Source organism: Mustela nigripes, chromosome 4, assembly GCF_022355385.1.
Source record: "Mustela nigripes isolate SB6536 chromosome 4, MUSNIG.SB6536, whole genome shotgun sequence".
In the NCBI taxonomy this organism is placed as follows: domain Eukaryota; kingdom Metazoa; phylum Chordata; class Mammalia; order Carnivora; family Mustelidae; genus Mustela; species Mustela nigripes.
Window position 1 is genome coordinate 46,790,488 of NC_081560.1, and position 26,793 is coordinate 46,817,280.

At 41.0% G+C, this 26,793-nt stretch overlaps 1 protein-coding gene and 1 long non-coding RNA gene across 5 annotated transcripts in view; both read left to right on the plus strand.

Annotated features, from left to right (window-relative positions):
- The window catches only part of LOC132015839 (uncharacterized), a 48,582-nt gene extending 39,500 nt beyond the window's left edge, over positions 1-9,082 (plus strand). For 2 of the 3 annotated variants that reach the window (XR_009403787.1, XR_009403789.1), the window contains 3 exons: positions 199-311; positions 4,327-4,396; positions 6,986-9,082. This is a non-coding gene — a long non-coding RNA (uncharacterized LOC132015839). Of the gene's footprint in view, positions 1-198; positions 312-4,326; positions 4,401-6,985 lie in introns of all 3 variants that reach the window. The other variant, XR_009403788.1, reaches the window with a different exon arrangement.
- Positions 9,083-11,487: 2,405 nt separating this feature from the next.
- The window catches only part of CPVL (carboxypeptidase vitellogenic like), a 129,434-nt gene continuing 114,128 nt past the window's right edge, over positions 11,488-26,793 (plus strand). The window contains exon 1 of one of the 2 annotated variants that reach the window (XM_059396660.1): positions 11,488-11,662. The gene's annotated coding sequence lies outside the window, so the exon portion shown is untranslated. Of the gene's footprint in view, positions 11,663-11,705; positions 11,794-26,793 lie in introns of those variants that run through there. The other variant, XM_059396661.1, reaches the window with a different exon arrangement.

Consider the following 26,793-nt stretch of genomic DNA (forward strand, 5'->3'; position numbering starts at 1 on the left):
TAGAACTTCATACAGATTTTGGAGGTGGCTTGGTGGTAAGAAGGCTTAGATTTATAATTTTCTAATTAAAATGTATCCTTCATATCAATTTTAGAGAAGTACATAACAAGCTTAATTCATGGCATTTAATCATTGAGATTTGTTTTGACATTTTGAGAACATGGAACCTAACACTGAGATGTGATTACTTTGCCACAGATCTGCAAGGAAGGTGATGGGCTGCATGGGGATTTACAAACTGAGGAAAACAGAGACGAGTCCAGTGGGGGAAGGGAAGATAGAAAAGATCTTGAAGTCAGGAAAAACTCAAGGTAAATACATGATTTTCCAGTTGGCCCCCTCTGAGGTCTAGGAATCATCTTATACACATTATCTAAACTTTTCTCCATCTCATCATCTCCTTGCTGTTCTATCCCTTGAGCCTCCTTAGATTTAAGGGGAGAAAGACAAGTTTGAGTGTAAAAATAACTCTTCTAACCAGTAGCCATAAGGTAAGTGCTTGGTGTGCGCTGTAGGATCATATGGCCTCCTCTGGACCCCTTAGTTCAGTGCTCATCACCCAGCCTTGATGGGGTGCCCCAATACTGTCTGTACACAGAAGATATTTAAGGACTGTCCTCTTCAGTTGGCCTGCATCTTATAAGAAAGCCACCACAAAGATGAGATTTGTCAACTGGTGCCCTCCAGCCCATGGCTGACCTTGCCAAACAGACAGGGTTTGGAAACAGAGAAGCAGAGTGGTGACGGCAACAATGCAATTTTTAATCTGAACCTTTTGAAAAGAATAAGGGCTTTGGTAACAGACAGGTATGCTTGAATCTAGATTCTGAAACTTAGGAGCTCTCTGACTGTGGACAAATTTGGAACATCTCTGTTTTTCAGTTACTTCTACTCTAGAATGGAGAATGTAATGACAACTGTTTAGGATTATGGTAAGGTCTAAACCAGATCAGACATGTAATATACTCAGCACGGCTTTTAGCCAATAGTAAAGGTTCAATATCTTTCTTATTTCTTTCTCTTCTCTTGTCTTTATTTTTCCTTCCAGCTTTGGGAAGAGATTTACTTTTTCGATAATCCCTTTTTCTCTTAGGCTATTAGAACGTATTTGTTTTCTCTGAAATGGTGTAAACTGAGTTTCGATAATAGCAATAGCACCTTATATATTCGTCAGGTGTGTGCTATTTTGTGATACTTGGAGTAGAACTTTTTATATTTTTGAAAAAGAATCCAATTTGAGCTCGCATTTGCTGAGTTTGGTAAGAAGTCCAAAATCAATTAGTTAGAGGGTAGGGAGGAGGCATAGAAAATACCCCCTTTTTCATTTAGGCCTGACATCTATCCTAGAGGCTGATTCCTCCCATATAAATGGGAAGGGGCCTGATCCTTAAGATTCACGATTTCCCTTGCCCTCATTTTCCTTCACTTACTCAGGGCAGCTGACTGATGCTCCTCATTTATCCACTGATATCCCGCCCCCAGCAATCTCTCCCTCAGTGTGCATCACAGCCCACAGGAAAGCTCTCAGCTTCCCCAGACTGCTCCCTGGATTGAGTCCCTCCTTGCATCCGTGCCAGTATCCCTCCACCAGAACATACGACTTGAGAGCTTCTGAAACTGAAATACCTACCACCTCCTCCCTGAAAGTCAGTATAAGCTAGGTTATGATGTGGTGACAAACAGGCCCTGAATATTAGCAGCTTAAATCAACGAAAGCGTATTTCTTTCCAAGCCTGTTTTTTTTTTTTCTTGGGAGGCCTGGGATAAGAGTATAAAGGGAGGCCTAAATGCCATTTGTCTAAATATCTAAAAGTTATAAACAAGGTAACAAACTATTTAATGAAATACATTCTACCCTCTTACCTTGAAAAATATGTCACTATAACAATCTGGGAAACCAGATGTGAATTTAGGATTTTGAGACTCCTTGAAGTTCTATGCTGGGACATAGCTATATTCAGCTAGACAGCCTTTTAGCCTGTCCTGCCCCAGCACAGCCTATCCTGCACATCCATGCTTTGTAAGTATGCCTCTTGCCTCCCCTCCCCCCAACCTAGTGAAGAACGAATCTATGCAGGGTTAGAAGCAGGCTTGTAGACATGAGTGTGAGGAATTCTGAGGGCCCAGTTATCCAAACCATGGAAGCAAATTTGCAAATACAGAATCCACAAACAACAAGGATGGAGTACATTTTGTTTTGTTTACTCATTTTTTATCAAAATTCCCCGAGAGAAATGAACAAAGGGGTGCACAGAAAGGGGAAAGGTGGGGTTATAATTCTTCCAAGTACCCCTGGTGCAAAGAAGCACAGACTTGAAGAATCCAGTGTTGAGTTCTTCTAAGAAAGGGAAGGAATCATTCCTTTTCTACTCTTTTTACGAGAGATCTCTGGGTACGCTGGAGGGGAACAAATGAAGCAAGCACAGGCAATTTACATCACATTGGTGACCACTGTGCCACACAGAACATGCACTGCATCGTTGACCACGTGCACTGACACCCCTCAACTCGCCTAGGGGTCACATCCGTCTGGGGTGAGAAGGGTGGTTGGGGTGGATGGAGTAGAGATGTCACAGCCTCCATTTTCTGATAAGGAAGCCAAGGTTGAGAGAAAGACTATAGCCAGGGACAGAGACTAGAAAAGGATGAGAGATGGGAACTGGTTCTCCATCTCAAAGTCAGGGGTGAGCCCTTTAAATCCATACAAGTCAGCCAAGCAGGAAGAGTTTAGCCTGAGCCACCATGAATAAAAGACAACATATGGTTTTAGGTAATTGCTTAAGTGTTCCTACCAAGGACTATCCTTCACCTATGTTATCTGTATTCCTTTATTTGGTGATATTACTTAATTCTTGAAGTTCTTGACAGACTCCAGAACTATATAGATACAACCAGAAAAGTCACTTTTCTAGGTCAACTCTGCTTTGAATCATCGGCACAATATTTTATTAGTGAGGAGAGCACCTGGACTAACCACTCTTTGCATGAGAGGAAAATAAAATAAAATATGAATAAAAGAAAAAAGAAGAGATGCCACATGCCATTGCCCCTTAGTTCATTTGTTTCTGCTTAACATTTGCAAATTTTTTGCCTTCAACCAATGAACGGCCTGCTTGCTATGGGCCATGCATTGGGCTAAGAGCTCTACATGCAATTTCATTAAATCCTCAGATCAGCCCTGTAGGGTTGTCTTCATTCCATATATGAAAAGGCTAAGGCTTTAGAGAGGTTAATTAACATGGTGAAGGTCACAGAGCTAATGAGTGGGGAAGGCGGAATACAAATCCCTACCAGGCTACTCCTAAAGCCTTCTTGTGCCCTTAATCAGATATTGTACTGAGCAGAAGGGCAGGTTCATCATAATATCAATATATTCCCTTCAGGACTGCTGTGCAAATTAAAGATACGATATATAGAAAAAAAGAGCGGGGGTTGGCAAGCCATGAAGTCCTGCAAAGGTTCACTGTGATTATTTCTCATGGCTTTACACAGGGCTAGCTGTACTGTCCTTAGCGGCCAAGTCTATATTAATCCCATAATTCATCCTTAATCCACCCCAGTCTCTTCTGCCTGGCTTTCAGCATAGCCAGAGGAAAACGGAAAATATGTCTTTTGTTAAAAAGGCTTAACACCTGCTGCCAAAGGGTGCTGGATCATCAGAGAAGAGATTGATTCACTTACAAAAGACTTGGATTAATTTGGACATTGTTTCTCTACATAAACCAGACACAAGGAGGCAAGCAACCCAGGGAAGGATAATCATGCTGGGAGCAGAAGCACTTATTATAAATAATTACCATGTAATTAGCCACAACTTCCCTGAGTCTGTAGCCTGTAGCTAGTCTTAGGAGGTGGCCCTTCCTTACTAAGCGTAAGGAGACTGAAGCGCTTCCCTAAGTTTTCAGGGCGTGCATCTGGGTCCTACAGTGGGATCCTCACCATCTGGGTCTACTTCTCAAGGCCATGGCCAAGGTGCAGAACAGCTGTGGGTCCCATCAGGTGCATCTCCTCTCCTCTCCCTTTTAAAAGCACAATGACTTCCTTTGCGAGTTTGTGAATGTGACATATCTAGCTTCTTTTCTTAAGCAGTGTGGTTTATGGTTTATGGAACAAGTTAACACACTGTGCAGGCTGTGATGTGCCTCTTTCTGGGGCACCTCTGAGCTGTGTTTTCAGATCCGTGAGGTGCCCGTGGAAGACAGGTAACAACAACACTTAAAAGGAACAATGGCAGAAGCCTTGACAAGTGCAGGGAGAGACACAGACACTTCCAAGAGAGGCGTGGTTGTCTACAAGATTAATCAATTCCCCTTGTTTTCGTTACAGGTCCACATTTATCTTGGTGGCAGCAGCTACAAATGTGAAATCAAAGCTCTGATGCTAGACAACTGGAATTGTAGGTACCTGCTAGAGATGTAAACGGGCTCCTCTCCGTGTCTTAATTGGAATGTAAGGCACACTGCGGAGCCCCGGCCATAAGTCAGGGAGGGGGATGCCTTTCCATGGTGTCCAGATACACTGAAAAGCAGCGGGGGAGATAATACAATTCAGTATCTTGTGTGAGGCAGTTGAAAAGGATGACAGCCTTAGCTTGCGTGATCATCATTATTACTGTTACAGCTACCTTTTACTGAGTCCATTCTGTTTGACAGGCACATATGTGCCCTATCTCATTTCACCCTCTTAATAATACTGTGAAGGAGCTAATACTATTTTTGCCATGTAAGGACAAGAAGACTGAGGTGAAGTCACTTGCTTGAGGTCACCAGATAGCAGGTTCTGGATTTGAACCCAGGTCAGACTCATATTCTATACCCTTAGGGCTTAACAAACCAAGAGTCTTCCCAGAATATGTGGGTACAGAGAACACAAGGGCTTGGGAGAACCCTGAAATTACCAGGACTGATCGACCTGGCAGTATTTTTTCTTTTTAAAAAAATTATTTTAAGTTCAAAGTGAACATATTTTATTTTATTGTTTTTTTTAAAAAGATTGTGTTTTTAAGTAATCTTTACACCCAGCATGGGTCTTGACTTCACAACTCCAAGATCAAGAGTGATAGGCTCTACCAACTGAACCAGCCAGGCACCCCAACTTGACAACCTTTTGTTTATTTGTTTGTTTTTTTTAATATATACATATATATTTATTTAAATTCAATTAATTAACATATAGTATATTAGTTTCAGATGTAGAGGTCAGTGATTCATCAGTCTTCTTTTTTTTTCGATTCATCAGTCATCTATAACACCCAGTGCTCATTATATCATGCTTGGGCAAAGTGGTCATAAGGCAACTAATATTTTTTTTAATTTTTATTTAAATTCAATTTAGCTAACATTGGGGCATCTGGGTGGTTCAGTGGGTTAAATTTAATTTAGCTAATATATAGTGTATTATTAGCTTCAGGAGTAGAATTCACTAATTCATCAGTTGCATACAGTTCTTATTACATCATGTGCCCTCCTTAATGTCCATCACCCAGTTACCCCATCCCCCAACCTGCTCCCCTCCAGCAACCTTCAGTTTGTTTCCTATGATTAAGAGTCTCTTATGATTTGTCTCCCTCTCTGATTTCGTTTTGTTTTATTTTTTTCCTTCCTTTCCCCTATGTTCCTCTGTTTTGTTTCTTAATTCCACTTCCAAGTGAAATCGTATAGTTGTCTTTCTCTGGTTGACTTATTTCACTTAGCATAATACCTTCTAGTTCCTTCTGCGTCATTGCAAATGGCAAAATTTTATTTTCTGATGGCTGAGTGATATTCCATTGTAAATATATAACACATCTTCTTTATTCATTCACCTGCCCAATCTGACAATGTTAAACCTCTTCAGAAAAGTCAATCAGAGAAGAAGGTTTAACCCATTTCTTTGCAAGGCCATTCTTTTGTCCACTATTGAGTACTCAATACAAGAAAGAGGCTAAAAATATTATTTTCAGCAGTTTGATTCTCCTCTGCAAGTTCTATATGTTGACTCTTCTGTTAAGTTGATGACAACCATGGTCATTTGGGGAGAAATGTAACATTATTCAAAGTATTAGAAACATTCAGCCAACTCTGCCAAGATCAGCTAGTGAGCAGTAAAGAAAGGGGATACATTTGTCTCTCAGGAAAGTCACGTATTAAAATCTTTGTCCTGCACTGCTGACAATTGCACTTGCACAGTCTGGCTGGAAGCACGGGTGATCTCTCTTGCAGGGTGTCTTCCAAACAAAACTGTGTACACATTCACCACATGGGTCTCTTCAGACACCAAAGTCCACTCAAGAATGGATGTTAAGAAAAACAGAGTAAGAGGGACGCCTGGGTGGCTCAGTTGGTTAAGCAGCTGCCTTCGGCTCAGGTCATGATCCCAGCGTCCTGGGATCGAGTCCCACATCGGGCTCCTTGCTTGGCAGGGAGCCTGCTTCTCCCTCTGTCTCTGCCTGCCATTCTGTCTGCCTGTGCTCGCTTGCTCTCCCTCTCTCTCTCTCTGACAAATAAATAAAATCTTTAAAAAAAAAAAAAAAGAAAAGAAAAACAGAGTAAGAATTATTTAATGAAATTATATAGACTCATCATTTTTGGCCATCCCATGTTTAGCTGTCCCCATAACCTCTCAGTGCATCTAAATATCTCTCACAGCTGTACCCACCTTTCCACAGGGATTCTAGTGGGTTGAATGATGTCCCCTTCAAAATTCATCCCCACTCAGGACCTCAGACTGTGACCATATTGGGAAAGAGAGTCTTTGTAGATGTAACTAGTTGCAATGCGGTCCTACTGATTAGGATGAGCCCTAAATCTAACGACTGCCATCCTTAGAAGGAAAGGAGAGGACAGGGCACCTGGGGGCTCAGTTGGTCAAGCATTGGACTCTTGGTTTTGGCTCATGTCAGTCAATCTCAGGGTCATGAGATCAAACCCTAAGACTCTTTCTCCCTCTCCCTCTTCCCCTCTCCCCACTCTCTCTCTCTCTAAATAAATAAATCTTAAAAAAAAAGAAAAAGAGACAGCATAGAAAACACAGAGAAAAAAGCCACATAAAGACGGAGACAGGCATTGGAGAGATGCAGCTACAAGGCAAGGAACATCGAGGATTCCCAGGAACTGGAAGAGGCAAAAAGTTTTCCTCCAGAGCCCATAGAAGGAGAACAGCACTGCCAACAGCTTGATTTCAGACTTCTCCAGACCTGTGAGAGAATATGTGTGTGGTGTCTTAAGCCACCTAGTTTGTGACGACTTGCTATGGCAGGTTAGGAAACTCATACAGGGACTACCACACAGAGTTGGGCCCAAGAGCTCATCATCTTTTTGTAGTGATTCTTTGTACTTTGTACTATACTCTCGTATTTGTACTATATGTCTCCGCCCATGGCGGGCACCTCTATCCACACCACTGCCCCATGTACTTTACTTTTCCAACAGAGTTCTCTTCTTCAAACTTGGATAAGCTTCCAAAGACCCTCTGAATCAGTAATTCTGATTTCCAGATTTTTCTCCTAAGGAAATAATTGGATATACATAATTATTCATAGGAGAATATTTCTTAGTGAATTAATAATATGGAAAAATTTGGAAGCCACTCAAATGACCAAATGTTGGAAATGGTTGAATAAATTATGGTAGATTCATATGATTGAACATTATGTAGCCACTAATATTACATTCTTGAATTAACAACTTGTGAAAATAATTGGGATATAATGCTCACTGCTAAAAGCAAGATAAATAACTCCATACAATATGATTCCATTTTTTGTGTCTAACACATTTGTATAGATAAAAGATTAGACAAAAGTACATTGTATGGTTATCTCTGTGGAGTCACATCAAAAATTTTATCTGATCTTTTTTACATCCTCATATTTCTCTAATGATTGTGTATTCTGCTCAATAAAAAGAAAATAAGCAATATATACCTTGATCAAAAAAATTCAAACTTCTAGTACAGTGGTTTTCAAGCTATTTTGACCATATCTCTTAGTAATAAATACGGTAATACATTATGACTACTGTAGCTTGACTAATAATGCCCACTCCCCAAAGATGTTCACCTCCTCACCACCAGAACCTATGAATATGTTACTGTGTTATTTCACGAGGCAAAAGGAACTTCACAGGTGTGACTAAATTAAGGACTTTAAGATGACAAGATTATCCTGGACTATCTGGTGGGACAAATGTGGTTACAACAATCCTTCTAAGAGAGCCAGGAATATCAGGATGAGGAGGAGCAGATATGAAGATGGCAGCAAGAGGCTGGAGTGATGTAAGGAAGCAGCCAGGAGACAAAGAATGTGGGCAGCTTCTACAAGATGAAAAAGACGGGGAATCAGACTCTTCCCAAAAGCCTCAAGAAGGAATGCAGTTTGCTAACACCTTGATTTTTAGACTCCTGACTTCAGAACCATAAGAGAATAAATGTGTTCCTTTCAGGCATGAATTCCGTGGTAATTTGTTATGCTATCAATAGGAAACTGATACAATGACCTACCACACACACACACACACACACACACACACATACAAAAGTGTCACAAAGCATGACTTTCTCTGACATTTTCTCTCCTATTTTCATGGATTGATTTGTGTGCTCCAAAAAAGATACATTGAAGTCCTCACTCCCCACTCTGGGTACCTCAGAATATAGCCTTATTTGGAAAGAGGGTCTTCACAGAGGTAATGAAGTTAAAATGAGGCCATTGGTGGGGGAGTCCTAATCCAATACTGGTGTTCTCATAAAAGGGGGAAATAGGGACATAGAGACAGACACATGCAGAAGGAAGACAATGTGAAGAGACATGGGGACATCCTTGAAGACAGAAGCACAGATGGGAATTATGTTGCCATAAACCACGGAGCCCCTGGGACTATTAGAAGCTGGAGGAGGGAAGAAGAATCCTTCCCTTACAGGTTTCAGAGGGAGCATGGCCCTGCAGACACCTTAATTCAGACCGCCAGCCTCCAGAACCATGAAACAATAAATTTCTGTTTATAACCACCCAGTTATTAGTACTTTGCTATAGCCCTAGGAAACTAAGATACCCGTTCTATTCTGTTCTATCTTATTTCATTAAAAAAGTTGATTTCTCAATCTACTAATGGAATGACATCAGTCTTTGTAGCTTGACATTCGAGCTTTCCCCACTCTGATTTCTGTATCTCCGTTTTAGCCAGCTGCTAAACCAACCTGAGTATATCCAGGAGTCCCGAAGAGTCAATCATTCCCAGAACACAGAATCAATTAACACGTGGTTATGTTCTTTGCTTGTGTTACTCCCTTTCTCTGCAATGTCTATTAATTTTTAATGCTTGGCTTCATGTCACCTCAGGTCACCTGGCTCCTTAGCCAGAGTCACTTGGTCCATGTTCTCTGTATGGACAGTAATTTGTATAGACCCCAGTTAGCTCTTATCATACTGCATTACGGGGTCAAGTTAAGTGGCTCCTCTCTCCAACTAACTTCAAGTTTCTAAAGAAGACCACTTCTTTCTTCTTTCTTCCTTTTTTTTTTTTTTTTTAAATCTAAGCTTCAGTACCTAATGCCAAACCTGATATACCACAAACTCAAATATAGGGTGATTCAAATATCTTAGTGCAATTTTAAGTTATAATAACCTCAGAAGTATAAATGCCACAAGCTTACAAAATTGTCATTTGAAAGTTTACTTCTTTTGACTCTAAGTTTTAATTATTTTAATAGATGTAATTTTTTTTCTTTTAATTAACTTGTGCCATTTTTCACTCAGGGGAAATGAAACAAAAATTAAAACTGAAAAATGTGTTACTCAAAATTCACAAAACTGAGTAAGTGTGGTAAACTTTCAAGTGATGGTTTTGAAAGCTGCCTCATTTATACCTCTGAAGTTATTAAAACTGCAATAAAACTTTGGTGATACCCCGTTTTTGAAGACATATGCTCAAGTATGATTCATCTTCTATTTACTATAAAATTCAGTTTGGTTTTCACATAAGTGGCTCCATATTGGGCAAAGGTATTCCTTGACCAGTAGCTGTCCTTGTCCTAAGGCCCAAAATTTAGAGGGCCCCCTTTGGCCCTCCACTGGCTGTCTTCCACACAGAGTGAGGCATCCATGGTACTAAGGCCATTGGATGTCCTCTGCAACAAATCTATTCCTCCCCAAACCTTGTTCTGAGTACCCAGGATTCCCCAGATTGCTTTTCCAGAAAACTGAGACTCCGTGACATTAACTAATTTGTTCCAGCTTACAAAATTAGTGCTATAGTTAGCTTAAGTTGCATAACAAACCACCCAAAATGTCAACGTCTTAAAATAACAATGAATTGGTTTTTTCTCCAGCACAGTGGACTGGCTGGGCCATTCTGCTGCTGATTTCTGCCAGGGCTCACTCATCCACTAGGCTAGTGGAAAGGCTGAGCTGGAATCCTCTGACTTCTCTTACTGGTCTCTCAGGGGGTGCTGCTGTCTCTGGAATGTTCTGTCTCCTGCGTGTCGTGTAACCTCTCACTCTCCAGGAGCCATGCTGGCTTCTTGCATGGTGGTCACAAGGCAGCAGCCTCAAAACAGAAGATGCAAGGCATTTTGATTTCTGGGATGCAACCAGCGTTTGCCCACATTCTACAATTCAAAACCAGTCACAAGGCTAGCTCTGAGTTAATGGGACCGCGGAAAACAGACTCTACCTCTTGATGGGAAGAGCAGCCAAGTCACCCGACAAAGGAGCAGGGTAGTTTTGTTTGATCATCTTTAAAAATAATGGATCAGAACTAGTAGCCAAGTAGCACAGTCAGAATTCCAAGCCAGGTGGCCTGCCCGGGGTGCTCTAAGTAACCGTCTCCGAATCACAGGACATTTGGGGACATTCCTATGTGGGAAAGACTACATTCCTGTATTTTGTCTTACTTTGTGCTTGTAATCTCCTTACCTTTTTGGCCCCTGTGCCCGCCCCCCATCGCCGGTGTCTGTGTACCTGAGGGAAGTGCCCAGTACCTGAGTACAGTGCCCAGTACCTGAGGGAAGTTCAAAATACCTAACACTTACAAGAGATGTGACACTTAACCTAAGTCTCAGTTGTCCGCCTGCAGAATGGGGATAATCTTAGCACAGAACCTATCCAGTTGAGATAAGGTTCCCAGGCCCTCCTGCAGAGAAAGCACCTGGCTCAGGGCTGGCCCTTGGTGAGCTCTCAGGATCAGTAGACTGGAATGGGCACTTGGGATGAATACAAGAGGGCTTTCTAAACAGTGGCAGGAAAAACACCACTGGGTTTCCAGATGCAGACACCCGGGTTGCCAACACCAGGATTGCAAGCACCCGCGGAGGGGAAAGATTGCGCAGGGGGAAGATTTTTAAATACAATGTTGAAATTCTGAGAGCAGCTTTAAAAAAGAAAGAGGGAAAATCAAAACACGCAAAGGAACAAACCCCACCAGAGCTGCGCCCGCAGCCGACCTTTCTCCCTTTACTTTTCAGTATTCCCCTCTGGGTGCCTGCTTCTTCCAGGTTGGAGGCTGCCTGCGCGCGGCCGGGTCGCCAGCACGGGAGGTGGGGACCTACCTCTGGCTCCAAAGGTCTAAGTCACGTGGGCCGCGGAGAGGCGCGCTCAGAAGCCGGCGTTGGGCAGGGTAGTCGCGAGGGGCCGGGCTGCTGCACTTCTCGCCGCCTGCGCCACGGCTGCGCGGACCTGCGGGCTCGGGTGAGTGCGACGCGGCGCGCAGGGTCCTGCCTCGCGGTTGTCCCGGGACGCCGGGAGCGCCGGGCGGGTGTCTGCGGAGCCGCGGTGTGCGCAAGGCGGGAGCTAGAGCTTGGCGGGCTCGGAGTTTCCAGGTTGGGAGCCGGGGAGGCTTGGCGCTAGGCTCTAGGTGTGCCCGGCCGGGGGAACGTTCCCGAAGGCTCCTGGCACAATCCGAGGCAGTCGCACGGGGGCTTATTGCACGCCAGGAAACCTCTTGGTTCAGGGTTTTCCCCGGGGTGCGCGAAGCCTTGGGGTACCCCGTTACTCCTGATGCAAGGTGGGGACACATCCCCTGCCTCCCTCAACACGTCTTTGGGATGTTTTGATTTTGTGGGTGCTGTGGAAGAGGGGAAGGGGGAAATGCCTTCGAGTTGAGCACCCCACAGAAGAAGAATTGTCTTGATAGAGAGAAAGCAAGCACAGAAGAGAGACCTGGAATATAGGACTAGGGGAAAACGGGGGCACAGGATAGCTGGAAGCAGCTCCCTGCCAAGTAGATTCAGCCCTTACTGGGAAGTTCCTAGGAGCCAGTGGGACCCTTAGAGACAAATGGAAGCACCCAGTACCTTTTAGGACAGCTTGGTCTCACGGGAAAAAATAGGCTTTGGTGTATTTATGGATTCAAATCCCAGCAATGCATTTTGATAGTTGGTGACTTTGAGCAAAATTTTTTAGGTTTGCTAAGCCGCAGTCTCCCTATTTTAAAGACAGTTCTTTTTTCTCCTCCTCTTAAATGGACAACTAACTTTTTACTATTTCTGGTGTGAGATGAGTAAAAACAGAGATGGAAGAAAAAAAAATCAACTAGGATGAATTTTGCTAACTTGAACTGTATCTTTTAAGAAAGTTGTTCAAAATAGGAATTTTTACATTTTTGGAAAAAGTAGATCACACTGGCTTTGTTGGTGTATGAGAGTCTGTACAGTTGTCAAGATCCTTAGGACGATTGGGATTTCTAGATTTGTGCTCCAGGCCACTCTAAGTCCAGTGGTAACTCTTTATAATGTAATGCAAGTGTTCTTAGCAAGAAGCTGTTTCATTCTTTTTTTTGGTGGGGGGAGGGAGTTGGGTTTATTGGAAGGGCATAAGTGATCTTATAAAATATATGGCTAGTTTATAAGCTAGCTTATAAACCAATTTATAATGGGGTTCTTCTAGACTGATTTTAGAGCCTGAGAAATAAGTGGTTTTTGACTGATAGGTGATTTAAGTAACTTAGAAGAGTGTTAAGCAAGTCCACAGGACTTGCCAGTTCACACCCCTTGAGAAAATAAAAACAAGAAGCAAACGGCATGACCGTATTTTGTTGATGACTTTGTTTTAGAAAGCATATGATGTGTCAGAGGAAAGAATCAGTGTTGACTACATTATTGGTATACACTGAAGTAAGATGAGAAGAGCTTAATTACTGCCTCAGATAACATCAGATACCCGTTTATTAGCACTGAAATTCCCGAGGTAAATTGGTAATGACCCATTAATAAGGAGTATAGTTCATTTTAAAAGGAAATGGGATTATTTCACGTTAGCATTCCCAGGGGTTTAATACTGTGGGGTTTTCGTGGGCTGAACTAAGAACATTTAAAAGAATGGAGGGCTCCTGGGTGGCTCAGTGGGTTAAGCCGCTGCCTTCGGCTCAGGTCATGATCTCGGGGTCCTGGGATCGAGTCCTGCACCGGGCTCTCTGCTCAGCAGGAGCCTGCTTCCTCCTCTCTCTCTCTCTCTGCCTGCCTCTCTGCCTACTCATGATCTCTCTCTGTCAAATAAATAAATAAAATCTTTAAAAAAATAAATAAAAGAATGGAAATAGGTAAGTTTCTCATAATTTGAAAGGTACCTTTTGAAGAATGACTCATGAATATCTACATAGATTTGGGAAAGGGTAAGCTGGTCAGAATGCTAAGAGCTGTACCTTGGCCAAAAATAGGAACGGAGTTTAAACTTTTTCTGATATTTGCAAGTTCAAAGATTTAAGCAGCAATGGACTCGGTTCACAGCACAGTGATCAGGTACTTTCATCATAAAACCCAACTAGTAAGCATAAATGAACCGAAACTACAGTATTGACATTTCTTTCCCTCGGAGATATTATAGGAATAGCCTTGTACATGAAACCATATGTTTTTCTTTTATTACTTTAAACCAGAACCTGGGAAGTTAGATGGGGAGGGGAGGGGATAACTTTAGGTCCTTTGATCAGTTGGCCTGATAGAGCAAATTCTTAGCGTCTTATCTTTCCAAATCCTTGGGAGTTACTTAACCTTTTCTACATATTCTGATTCTAATTAGTGGTTCATTTTAAACTGTTAGGGTTATTTACAGGTCGAAATATTTATGTAGGCATCCGGGGCTAGCCCTTTCTCCTTTCTCGTTTGGGACTCCATATCCCATTACTTATCTTTCAGAAAGACCACTAGAGACATCTTGGTATAACTATATGGTTCTTTGGGGGAGTAAGTAACCCAGCTCCCAAGAGATCAATTCTTTTTCTTTCTCTGCAACCTGTTCTGTTCATAGCTCAACCTTTACTTTGTCCCAGATCATTTGCAAAGTCTCCCAACTTAGCTCTCAGATGTCAGATCCTCTCCACTCTAGCCTAACACAGATGCTGGAATGAGCTTTCTAAAGCACAAGACACTCCCCTCCTTAAATGCCTTCAGTGCCTCCTGACTGCAACCAGTATGAAGTATAAACTTCCTTTTTTTTTTTTTTTTGGCCTGGGTTCTGTTTTTGTTTCTTTTTTTTTTTTTTATTGTCTTATGTTAGTCACTGTACAGTACAGCATTTTGATATAGTGTTCCATGATTCACTGTTACCATATAATACCCAGTGTTCCATCCAATACGTGCCCTCCTTAATATCCATTACTGAAGGCTCACTGATACCCACACCCCTCTCCCTTCTAAAACACTCAGTTTGTTTCATGGAGTCCATAGTCTCTCATGGTTCGTCTCCCACTCCAATTTCCCCCGCTTCATTTTTCCCTTTCTTTTCCTAATGTCCTTTGTGCTATTACTTATGTTCCACAAATAAGTGAAACCATATGATAATTGACTTTCTCTGTTTGACTTACTTCACTCAGCATAATCTCCTCCAGTCCCATCCATGTTGATGCAGAAGTTGGGTATTCATCCTTTCTGATGGCTAAGTAATATTCTGTCGTGTATGTGGACCATATCTTCTTTATCCATTTGTCTGTTAAAGGGCATCTCAGCTCTTACTACAGTTTGGCTATTGTGGACATTGCTGCTGTGAACATTGGAGGCATATGGCCCTTCTTTTCATTATATCTGTATCTTTGGGATAAATATCCAGGAGTGAAATTGCTGGGTCACAGGGTAGCTCTATTTTTAATTTTTTGAGGAACCCCCACAGTTTTCTAAAGTGGTTGCACCAATTTGCATTCCCACCAATAGGGTAAGAGTGTTCCCCTTTCTCCACAGTTTCTCCAACATGTGTTGTTTCTTGCCTTGTCAATTTTTGTCATTCTAACTGGTGTAAGGTGGTATCTCAATGTGGTTTTGATTTGAATCTTCCTGATGGCTCTTGATGATGAACGCTTTTTCATGTATCTGTTAGTCATCTGTATGTCTTTTTTGGAGAAGTGTCTGCTCATGTCTTCTGCCCAACTTTTGACTTGTTTATCTGTTTTTTGGGTGTTGTGTTTGAGAAGTTCTTTATAGATCTTAGATATCAACTCTTTGTCTGTGGTGTCATTTGTGAATCTCTTCTCCCATTCCGTGGGTTGCCTCTTTGTTTTGTTGACTGTTTCCTTTGCTGAGCAGAAACTTTTTATGTTGATAAAGTCCCAAAAGTTCATTTTCACTTTTGGTTTCCCTTGCCTTTGGAGACATGTCTTGAAAGAAGTTGCTGTGGCCAATGTCAAAGAGGTTACTGCCTATGTTCTCCTCTAGGATTTTGATGGATTCCTATCTTACATTGTGTTCTTTCATCCATTTAGAGTTTATCTTTGTGTATGGTGTAAGAGAATGGTCCAGTTTCATTCTTCTGTACATAGCTGTCCAGTTTTCCCAGCACCATTCATTGCAGAGACTGTCTTTTTTCCATTGGATATTTTTTCCTGCTTTGTCGAAGATTAGTTGACCATAGAGTTGAGGGTCCATATCTGGGCACTCTATTCTGTCTCATTGGTCTATATGTCCGTTTTTGTGCCAGTACCATATTGTCTCGGTGTTCATAGCTTTGTAATATACCTTGAAATCAAGCAACGTGATGCCCCCAGATTTGTTTTTCTTTTTCAACATATCTTTGGTGATTCAGGGTCTTTTTTGGTTCATACAAATTTTAAGATTGTTTGTTCCAGCATTTTGAAAAATGCCAGGGGTAATTTTACTGGGATGGCATTGAAAATATAGATTGCTCTGGGCAGTATAGACATTTTAACAATGTTTATTCTTCCAAACCAGGGGCATGGAATGTTTTTCCATCTTTTTGTGTCTTCTTCAATTTCTTTCATGAGTGTTTTGTAGTTCCTGAAGTAAAGATCCTTCACCTCTTTGGTTGGGTTTATTCCCAGGTATCTTATGGTTTTTGGTGCTATTGTAAATGGAATCAATTCTTTAATTTCTCTTTTCACAGTTTCATTGTTATTGTATAAGAAAGCAACTGATTCTGTGCATTGATTTTTTATTCTGCCACATTACTGAATTGCTGTATGAGTTCTAGTAATTTGGTGATGGAGACTTGGGTGAGCATGTCACCTGCAAACAGAATGAGTTTGACTTCTTCTTTTCCAATTTGAATACATTTTATTTCTTTTTGCTGTCTGATTGCTGTTGCTAGGACTTCTAGTATTATGTTGAACAGTAGTGATGAGAGTGGGAATCCTTGTCGTGTTCCTGATCTCAGTGGGAAGACTCTCAGCTTTTCTCCATTGAGAATGATATCTGCTGTGGGTTTTTTATAGATGGATTTTATGAAGTTGAGATATGTTCCTTCTATCCCTATACTCTGAAGAGGTTTAATCAGAAAAGGATGCTGTATTTTGTAAATGTTTTTTCTGCATCAGTTGAGAGGACCATGTGGTTCTTGTCTCTTCTCTTATTTATGTGTTCTATCACATTGATTGATTTGCAAATGTTGAACAACCCTTGCATCCCAGGGATAAATCCCACCTGGTCCTGATGTGTAATCCTTTTAATGTACTGTTGGATCCTCTTAGCTAGAATCTTGGTGAGAATTTTGACATCTGTATTCATCAGGAATATTGGTCTGAAATTCTCCTTTTTGATGTTTTTTTTGCCTGGTTTTGGGATCAAGGTAATGCTGGCCTCATAGAAAGAGTCTGGAAGTTTTTCTTTTGTTTCTTATTTTTTGAAACAGCTTCAGGAGAAGGGGTATTATTTCTTCGATGAATGTTTGGTAGAATTCCCCAGGGAATTCATTAGGCCCTGGACTCTTGTTTTTTGGGAGGTTCTTGATCATTGCTTCAATATTGTTATTCAGGTTGTCAATTTCTTCCTGTTTCAGTTTTGGAAGTTTATAGGTTTCCAAGAATGCATCTATTTCTTCCAGGTTGCTTAATTTATTGTCATATAGCTGTTGATAATAATTTCTGATAATTGTATTTATTTCCTTGGTGGTAGTCATCATCTCTTTCCTTGCATTCATAATTTGATTAATTGGGTCCTTTCTCTTTTCTTTTGGATAAGTCTGGACGTGGTTTATTGATCTTACTCTTTCAAAGAACCAGTTTCTAGTTTTGTTAATATGTTCTGCTGTATTTCTGGATTTTTAATTAATTAACTAATACAGCAATTAATATTGCTGTGTTTCTAATTAATTGATCTCTGCTCTAATATTAATTATTTCCCTTCTCATGCATGAGTTAGGCTTAATTCGTTGTTGATTCTCCAGATCTTTAAGGCGTAAAGACAGTTTGTATATTTGGGATTTTCTTTTCTTTTCTTTTCTTTTTTTTTTTTTGAGTGAGGCTTGGATGGCTATGTATTTCCCCCTTAGGACTGCCTTTGCCATATCCCTTAGGTTTTGGATTGCTACATCTTTATTCTCATTGGTTTCCATGAATTAACTAAGTTCTTCTTTGATTTCCTGATTGACCCAAACATTCTTGAGTGGGATGGTCTTTAGCTTCCAAATATTTGCATTTCTTCCAAACCTTTTCTTGTGATTGAGTTCCAGTTTCAAAGCATTGTGGTCAGAGAATATGCAGGGAATAATCTCAGTCTTTTGGTATCAGTTGAGACCTGATCTGTGACCCAGTATGTGGTCTATTCTGGAGAAAGTTTCCATGCACACTTGAGAAGAATGTGTATTCTGTTGTTTTAGGGTGGAATGTTCTGTATATATCTATGAGGTCCATCTGGTCCAGTGTGTTATTCAAAGCTCTTATTTCTTTGTTGATTTTCTGCTTAGTTGATCTGTTTTTTGCTGAGAGTGGAGTATTAAGGTCTCCTACAAATTAATGTATTATTATCAATAGTCTCTTTATTTTGATCAATGGTTGGTTTTTGTAGTTGACTACTCCCATGTTGGGAGCATAGATATTTACAACTGTTAGATCTTCTTGTTGGATAGACCCTTTAAGAATGATATAGTGTCCTTCTGTACCTGAGTACAGTCTTTAGCTTAATATCTAATTTATCTGATATGAGAATCCTGCCCCAGCTTTCTTTTGAGGTCCGTTGGCAGGAAAGATTGTTCTCCATCCCTTCATTTCCAGTCTGGATGTATCTTTAGGTCCAAAATGAGTCTCTTGTAGACAGCATTTGGTGAGTCCTGTCTTTTTATCCAGTCTGCAACCCTGTGTCATTTTATGGGAGCATTTAGGCTGTTCACGTTGAGAGTGATTATTGATAGATAAGATTTTATTGTCATCATGTTGCCTGTGAAGTCTTTGTTTCTATGGATTATCTCTGTACATCTCTGTTCTGTATCACTCTTGGGGTCTTTCTTCTTTTATAGAAACCCCCCCTTAATATTTCTTGCAGCGCCGGCCTACTGGTCACATATTCTAAAAGAATAGGTCTCTGCTGGTCCTGGAAGCTTCTCACCTCTACATCTCTTCTGAATGACAGCCTTGCTTGATAAAGCATTCTTGGCTGCATATTCTTCTTATTTAGTGCCCTGAATATGTCTTGCCATCCCTTTATGTCTTGCCACATCTCTGTGGACAAGTCTGACGTTATTCTGATGGTCCTTTCTCTGTACATAAGGAATCTCTTCCCCCAAACTGCCCTTAAAATGGTTTCCTTGGTTCTAAGATTTGCGAGTTTTACTATTACATGTCTGGGCATTGATGTGCCCTCATTGATCTTGGGGGGTGTCCTCTCTGCCTTTAGGACACAATTGCTTGTTTCATTCCCCAGATTGGGGAAGTTCTTGGCTATGATTTGGTCAAACATATCTTCTAGTCCTCTCTCTCTGTCTCCCCACCTCCTCAGGGATCCTAGTAATTCTGACGTCGGAATGTTTCATGGCATCATTTCTCCCTCTAATTCTGTTTTCATGGATTTTAAGCTGTTTGTTCCAGGCCTCCCCCTGCTTCTTCTTTTCTATCAGTTTTTCTTCAAGACCGACAATCATTCTTCTGAATCATCTCCCCTAACTGTTAGAGTATCTAGATTAGATTGTGTCTCATTGATAGCATTTTTAGGCTCTGCCAAATCTGCTTTCACTTCTGCCCTTAACAAATCTATGTTGCCATTAATAGTTTTCCCCAGCCTGACTATTGTCTTCATAACTGCTACTCTGAAGTCTATTTCTGACATCTTGCTTATATCCATATCCATCAGAACTGCTGGAGAGGCCATTGTCTTTGGGTCTTTTCTTTGTTGGGAATTCCTCCTCCTTGTCATTCTGTTAAGTTGTGGTTGAGGGAACATACAGCTAAAAATAGTAACTACTATTCAGGCAAGGTGTACCCTGGGAAGTTTCAGAGCAATCAGAAGTCACCAGCAAAAACAGAAAAAAAAAAAAAAGACCCCAGCCAAAATGAGCCCCAAGAGTAAAATTTATAAAGTACAAAAACAAAACACCAACAAAAAAAGAAAAAAAATAAATAAAATTAAAAAGTGGGGTGGCGAGGTGGCGGGAAGGTTGTTATAGTCTCTCCATGTGGGTGAGGAAGGGTATTTCAGTCCTTCCTGGGTGTATCTTGTTATCTTTGTTTGAGAACTCAACTCTCCAGAGATAAAGGGAAATTAAAACTGGTATATATACAAAGGTAGTATTGAGTAGGGGAAAAAGGACTACATTGAAGCTTATATCTATATATATAAAGAAAAGGGAAAAAAAGTATATGTATGAGAAAGTTACTATGGAATGTGTTGTGTTAAATATCTGGTTGAAATGATAAGTAGGTTAAAAAAAAAAACAAAAAACAAAGAACCAAGAATCATGAGAAAGAATTTTTAAAAAGAGAGAGAAAAAAGTATCCAAGAAACATACAGGCTGTGAGCCAACACCAGGAGCTTAATATAATGTTTTCCCCTTGGTGTTGGGGTTTTGCAGTTTTATGATGCAAAATTAATTTTATTTGCTTACCTGCAGCAAAGGAGGACATATACCCAAGGGACTGGGGACATAGGACAAGACCTCTAAAAGGTTTGGCCTTATGCTGCGTGAGGCAAAGGAGGGATCAGGGAAGTGGGGGTGGGGGGATGTGGTGTTCAAGGCAGTTCAGCAACTATTACAGCAGTCTTGGTTCAGGAGGTGGGAGCAACAAAGTAGGACTGGGGATACATCGCTAAGAAAGCAGGAACTGCCCAGAACAAAGGATTGTCAGTCATTTGGCAGCTGCAGTGTGGCCTTGGGCACGTAGAAATGTTGTCACTGTTCTGTTGGGAACATTACTAGGTGATTACCAGAAGGACTGATTTTCATTTGCTCAGATTTCTTTACTCCTCCCTTCATATGCTCGAGTGCATGCACGTGCCCATACATACACACATGCACACCCATTAATGCACTCATGCTAGTTGAAGGCATGGTGAAATTGAGTAGTGGTGATGTGGGAAACAAAGGCAGAAGAAAAATTATTAAATTTGCTTGTCATCTATAGTCTATTGACACGTCCTTGAAACAGGCAAAGTGACATTCCTCTAGGGACTCAGCTGCCTCAGATTTAATACTTTGCTAAGGGCAAAAGGCAATCTGAGTCCCCCAGGGTCTTGAAAGTCTACTTTAACATACAAAAAAATCCTTTGGGAACTTACTTTATCTCTACCATCCCATCGCCCCCCCCCCAACCCCCGTCCCAAGGTACATGTTGGCAATCATCCCCCAAGCATATACACATGTGAAGGGTCTCATGACTCAGGCTTTATTAGACAATAATAAATGACCTTTCCTGAACAATAGCTATTCCCTCCAAGGTCCTGGAAACCTTGCTTCCAAAATTCATTAGAGATTTTTATTATCCCTAACTCTCTCCTAACTTGAAAGTATACAATGGGTCACACCTCATGACCCCGGGGCAGCTCTTTCTGCCCACATGTCCTGTACCTGTGCTTTAATAAAATCACCTTTTGCACCAAAGATGTCTCAAGAATTCTTCCTCGGCTGTCAGCTTCAAACACTAACATCTTTTCCTACATCAGTGGGAGTTCTTAGTTAATGATACTACTATCTGCCGCAGCCACGTAAGTCAGATCTGGGAATCATCCTAGGTTCTGTTCTATTTCAGCATATAATATCTCCATCATTCACAAGGTCCTGCTAATGTTACCTTCAAATTATTTTTGAAGTCTGCCCCGTCCACACTTTTACTATTGCCTTTACCTGATTTAGGCTTCCTCGTCTTAGTTCTGTGTTAGTATAAACTCCATTAACTGGTGTCTGTGCCTTCTCTCTTCTCATTTAAATCCATCCTCACACTATGGCCATAATATTCTTTACAAGATACAGAGCCCTCAGTAGTTTCTTCACTAGAGGATAAAGGTTCTGAACGGCTTCCAGGCTCTCTGCAGTCTGCCATCTATTGACTTCTCCTGCTCCATCTTACCTTTTATCCACTTCCTACTTTATGCTGATATCTTGCCTGTGTCTTGGTTATCTGTTGCCATGCAACAGAGTTTGTAAAGGTCTAAAACCCTGGCCCGAGAAAATAGGAAAGGCAACAGCAAATGAAGAGTGTGGGGAAATTCATATAACTAGGAGTTAAGGTCAGGGTCATGAATGGCTTAGAGATTTGCAGTGGCCCAAGCCAGTTGTGATAAGGACCTGGAATAGGACTTGGGAGTAGTGCTAAGGAGGAGAGGGCAAATTTGAAAGACAACTAAGAGATTCAGTTGGTGATTGATTGGCTGCGGGACGGCTGCAAGGAGAGAGATAAATCAAGAAAGAATCCAGGGTTTCTAGCTTCAGTGTTTTGAGACTATTTCTCCTTTCCTTTCCTTTTCTTTCCCATTTTAATTTTTTTTTTAATTTTTAAAGATCTAACTGATTATCAAATGATTTCTGAATTGGATCAGCGTTCCATCTAGCAAGTAGAGGGGAATCTCTGAGGCTCCATTAAAAAATAAAAAAGGAAGGTTTTTATAGGAGGGTGGAGCGAGAAAGTTATTAGTAAAAGAAAATGATTGTTCATTTTTCTCTTAGGGGGAAAAGCAAAGGGTCTTTCATGCAGATGACCTCATCTTCCCAGGGGGAGGGTGGAGAGGACCCCTGTGGCAGACTCATTGGTACCCATCAGAAAATTCCTGACTGACTAATGAAGACTATATTTCTGGAAGAGGTTGAATCTGCAGTTTTTCTATGCATTAAGCCCTAGTTTGGGGAGTTGGCCTAAGTGATGTCATTTTCAGCCTGTGGTTTTCTTTTTTAAAATTCCCACCCCCTTTTATTTTTTTTTTAAAGATTTTTATTTGTTTATTTATTTGACAGACAGAGACCACAAGTAGGCAGAGAGGCAGGCAGAGAGAGAGGAGGAAGCAGGCTCCCCGCCAAGCAGAGAACCCGATGTGGGGCTCAATCCTGAGATCATGACCCGAACCAAAGGCAGAGGCTTTAACCCACTGAGCCACCCAGGTGCCCCAAATTCCCACCCTTTGTTCAGACTCTCAGTTTACCTGAGAGATATGGTTAAAATATAGGCAATTTGAGAATTGAGAATATTTGAGAATATTTCTAACAAAGACAGAAAATAGAGAAGTAGGAACATGTTTACGGAAGAAGATACTAAATTGGGTGTTTGGGTTCTTCTTGATTACTTTTGATTTTTGTCAACATAATTCACATATGTAGGTGAAAAATCCAAATCCTATTACACTTCTCACCATAAAATATTTTAGTCCTCTTCACCATCACTCCCCACCCTTCCCTTATCTGTAAGGTTTCCTCTGGCTCTTATCGGTTTCTTCTGTTATCTAACTCCAAATTTCTAAGTAATCTGCATAGTCTGTTTCTTGACTTTCTGGTTTAAGAGTTGTGTGTTTTTCTCAATTTGAGATATTTTCTATGGACTTCCTATTAATCAACGTGGGAATTTAGCACTCTTACCTGATGTCCCAACTTGCCTGCCCCCCATTCCTGTTCAAATGGCTATGGAGTATCTGGTTGTTGCTAAATCAGTGTCTGATGCTTACTTTATTATGCAAGTATGACTCACTGCTGAGCCGAGCAGTATACTCTGCATTGCCTTCCTGTACAGTTTTATATTCTCCATCAAGAGAATAACTTCCTCTTTTTGGATTGCCTAGTTTTCTGTGACATTATCAGGACTTCTTCCAAAGCTGTGGACAGAACCGTAGTATCCTTACAGATAGGATTTTTTACAAAAACCTGTGTGGTAGGCGTATTTTTTATTTTCTTGAGGATCTTTGCTCTGTCTCACTGCTCTGACCCACACTGGTGGTTCTCCAGGCACAGCTGTCATCTTGGATTTCTCTTCTGCATTAGTTCCCCTCGTCATGAAATTTCTATCTTTCCCTTTCTTGGTTTTCTTCATTGTTTTGGTGGAAAATATCTACTAGTAGCTTCCTGAGTCGTGTAGTTTAAAAATTAGTTTGTTAGAAACCTTACAAGGTTCCCTTAATTTATCCTCACACTTGTTTGAAAGTTCAGCTGAGCATATAATTCTAATTTGAAAATTATTTTCCTCTTAGTATTTTGAAGGCGTGTTTTCCCAGTATCTCTTAGCTGCTATTGAAAAGTTAAATGTCATCTTGGTTCTTTTTTTTTTTTTTAAATTTTTTTTTTTTTTAATTTTTTGACAGACAAAGATCACAAGTAGCAGAGGGCAGGCAGAGAGAGAGGAAGGGAAGCAGGCTCCTCTGTGGAGCAGGGAGCCCGATGCGGGGCTCGATCCCAGGACCCTAGGATCATGACCTGAGCCGAAAGCAGAGGCTTTAACCCACTGAGCCACCCAGGCGCCCCTCATCTTGGTTCTTGATACTCTTTTGTGTTATCTCTCTTTCTCTTTTTTCTCTCTGGAAAGTTAATGACAGTCTCTTTATTTCTGGAAACTCTTCTGCGTCATGTCATTCCTTGATCCGGGAACTTGGTGGTTCCTTTAAATCTGGGAGTTATGTCTGTACCTCTGCTAAATTTTTTTGTATTATCGCTTTGATAATTTCCTCCCTTGCATTGTACCTCTCTTCTCTTTCTAGAATCCCCATTAGTTGGATGTTGTTCTTCCAGAACCAATCTCTTAATTATCTTATCTTTTTTCTTTTTTTAAGCCCTTTTTTCTTTTAGTTATATTTTCTAGGGGATTTATGTGTCTTTGTTGTCCCACTCTTTTATCAAAATCTTGAGATTGCTCCCACCTTATTTTTAGTTTTCAGGAACAAGGTCTTGTCCTTCATTCTCTTTTAAGAAAGAAGTATTCTGGGGGCACCTGGGTGGTTCAGGGGTTAAGCCTCTGCCTTCGGCCCAGGTCATGAGCTCAGGTTCCTGGGATCAAGCCCTGCATCTCGGGCTCTCTGCTCGGCAGGGAGCCTGCTTCCCCCCTCTCTCTGTCTGCCTCTCTGCCCACTTGTGATCACTCTCTCTGTCAAATAAACAAATAAAATCTTTAAAAATTAAAAAAAAATGAAGTATTCTGTGATTAAATTAATGTAATATCTTCTCTTACCTCCCTAAAGATATATCTGGTATATATGTATATATATGTATATACATATGTATATATATATAGTTTTTGGAAGAATTATTCCACACCTTATATTTTTGTTTCTTCTGATTTTTTTTCAAGTAATTTCTTTTGCTTTTTCTTCCAAATTAAAGGCTTTCTTCCAATGTCCAGCACTTCTTTGACTCTAGTTTTATATTCAGTGTGAGAAACCAAGTTGCTGGTTGGAAGCTCCATTGTCTTGAAGGGATTTGCCAGCAGTTCACTGGTTCCCTAGTGTTGATTGGTGGGTTCCAAGGTACTTCACAAGTAATATTCACAAGGACAAGTAAGTCTGTATGGCATTCTTTTTTCAGTGGATTTGGGTATTCCAGAGAAAACTCCTTCATTTTCCTGCATGGGTGAGAGACAGAGGCAGAGAGGGCTCTCAGCTTTCTTAGAGCTGAGTGTTGGAGGGACCAGAGGCAATCACTATGTACACTTTCTTCCCCAACTTTTCCTATATTTCATATTCTCAAGTCTAGAGTTTCAATGGCTTAATTTTTTAAAGAATAAATTTTCTGCAGCAGAAGGAGTCTGTTCCTCTGCTAGGGTCAGGAGGGGTCTGAGGCTCTACCCTGTGTTACAGACTCTCATCTGTCCCTCTGATTTTGGTGCCATGCTGTCCCTTGCCTCCCGCAGTGTCCTGGACTTACCATTGGCCTGTCTGTGATTTTGTGACATGAATGAGCTTGTTTCTCATTGATAATCTGCTTTCATTCTCTGCAGACTACCATCTAACAGTAACAACAAAATTTTGATCTGCCATATTTTCTGTTTTCTTTGGCCATGGGATTTATTAGCATGGTTTTGTGAGGGAACAGAAATAAACAAATATGTTCAATTCACTGTGTTTTAGCAAAAGTATTAGGTTCCGTGTGGACCAGTTGAGTTTAATATATTCATGGGTCATGGGGTGAAGGTGTTCAGCAGGCAGCTGGGTAGATGAGCCTGCAGCTTCACAGAAGAGTGGCTATTTGAGTGGTGTCTCATGGAAGATCATCTTAGAGTGATGGGACCACCTTGGAGAGATGTGTGGAGAAAGATAAGCTATGGACCAAGGTTAGACTCCTGGGAAACCCTTTAAGGGGAAGGCAGGAGAAAAGGTAGCCATGAATGAAAATATTCTAGAAGACCCACGAAAGCACAGATTACAGAAGGCAAAGCATTGGTAAATTTACCAAAGTGGTAATGTCAACATATCAGAGAAGGCAATTAAGACAAAGACCTTTGAATTTGGGAATTTGAAGATCATTAATGATTGGGGCAAGACAGTATGGACAGAAGTGAGAATGCAGCAAGGAAGGGAATGAAAATTGTTTTGTTAGCTTTGTTTTGTTTTGCTTTCAGAAACTACAGAGGTAATTGTAGGTGATGTTTCCATCCCATGGCAGAAGAACCAGATCAATAAGTCTGTGGGCTCCTCTTGGATACTATGCATACTTGATTTTAAAATACTTAACGAGGGGTTTCAGTTCCACATTTATTTGTTCTTGCCAAGTAGTCCGTGACTTTGTTACCCTCTGATTACCTGTGCGAAGGTATTTGGGATGGTCTGATTTTTTTTTTTAATGTTTCCTTTATTTATTTGAGAGAGAAAGAACACAAGTAGTGGGGAGTGGTGGAGGGAGAAGCAGGCTCCCCGCTGACCGGGAGCCCGACACGGGCCTCCATCCCAGGACCCTGGGATCATGACCTGAGCTGGAAGTAGATGCTTAACTGATTGAGCCATCCAGGTGCCCCTGAGACAGTTAGATTTTTAAAGATAATTTCTTGAGATCAACTCTTATAGCTTTCCAGGGCTGGTGTGGGCAAGTAAGACCATATGGAACTTCAAATTCTGAATATGTGTGTGAAGCTGATTCTGTTAGGGATGCCTTTCCTAATTACATGTATGATGAAATGTTCGCAGGATAATAGAGACAGTGAGGTGCAGTGGGAAAAAACTCCAGCCTGTTACACTCAGAATAAACTCCAAGTTCTATTCTACTGGGAGAAT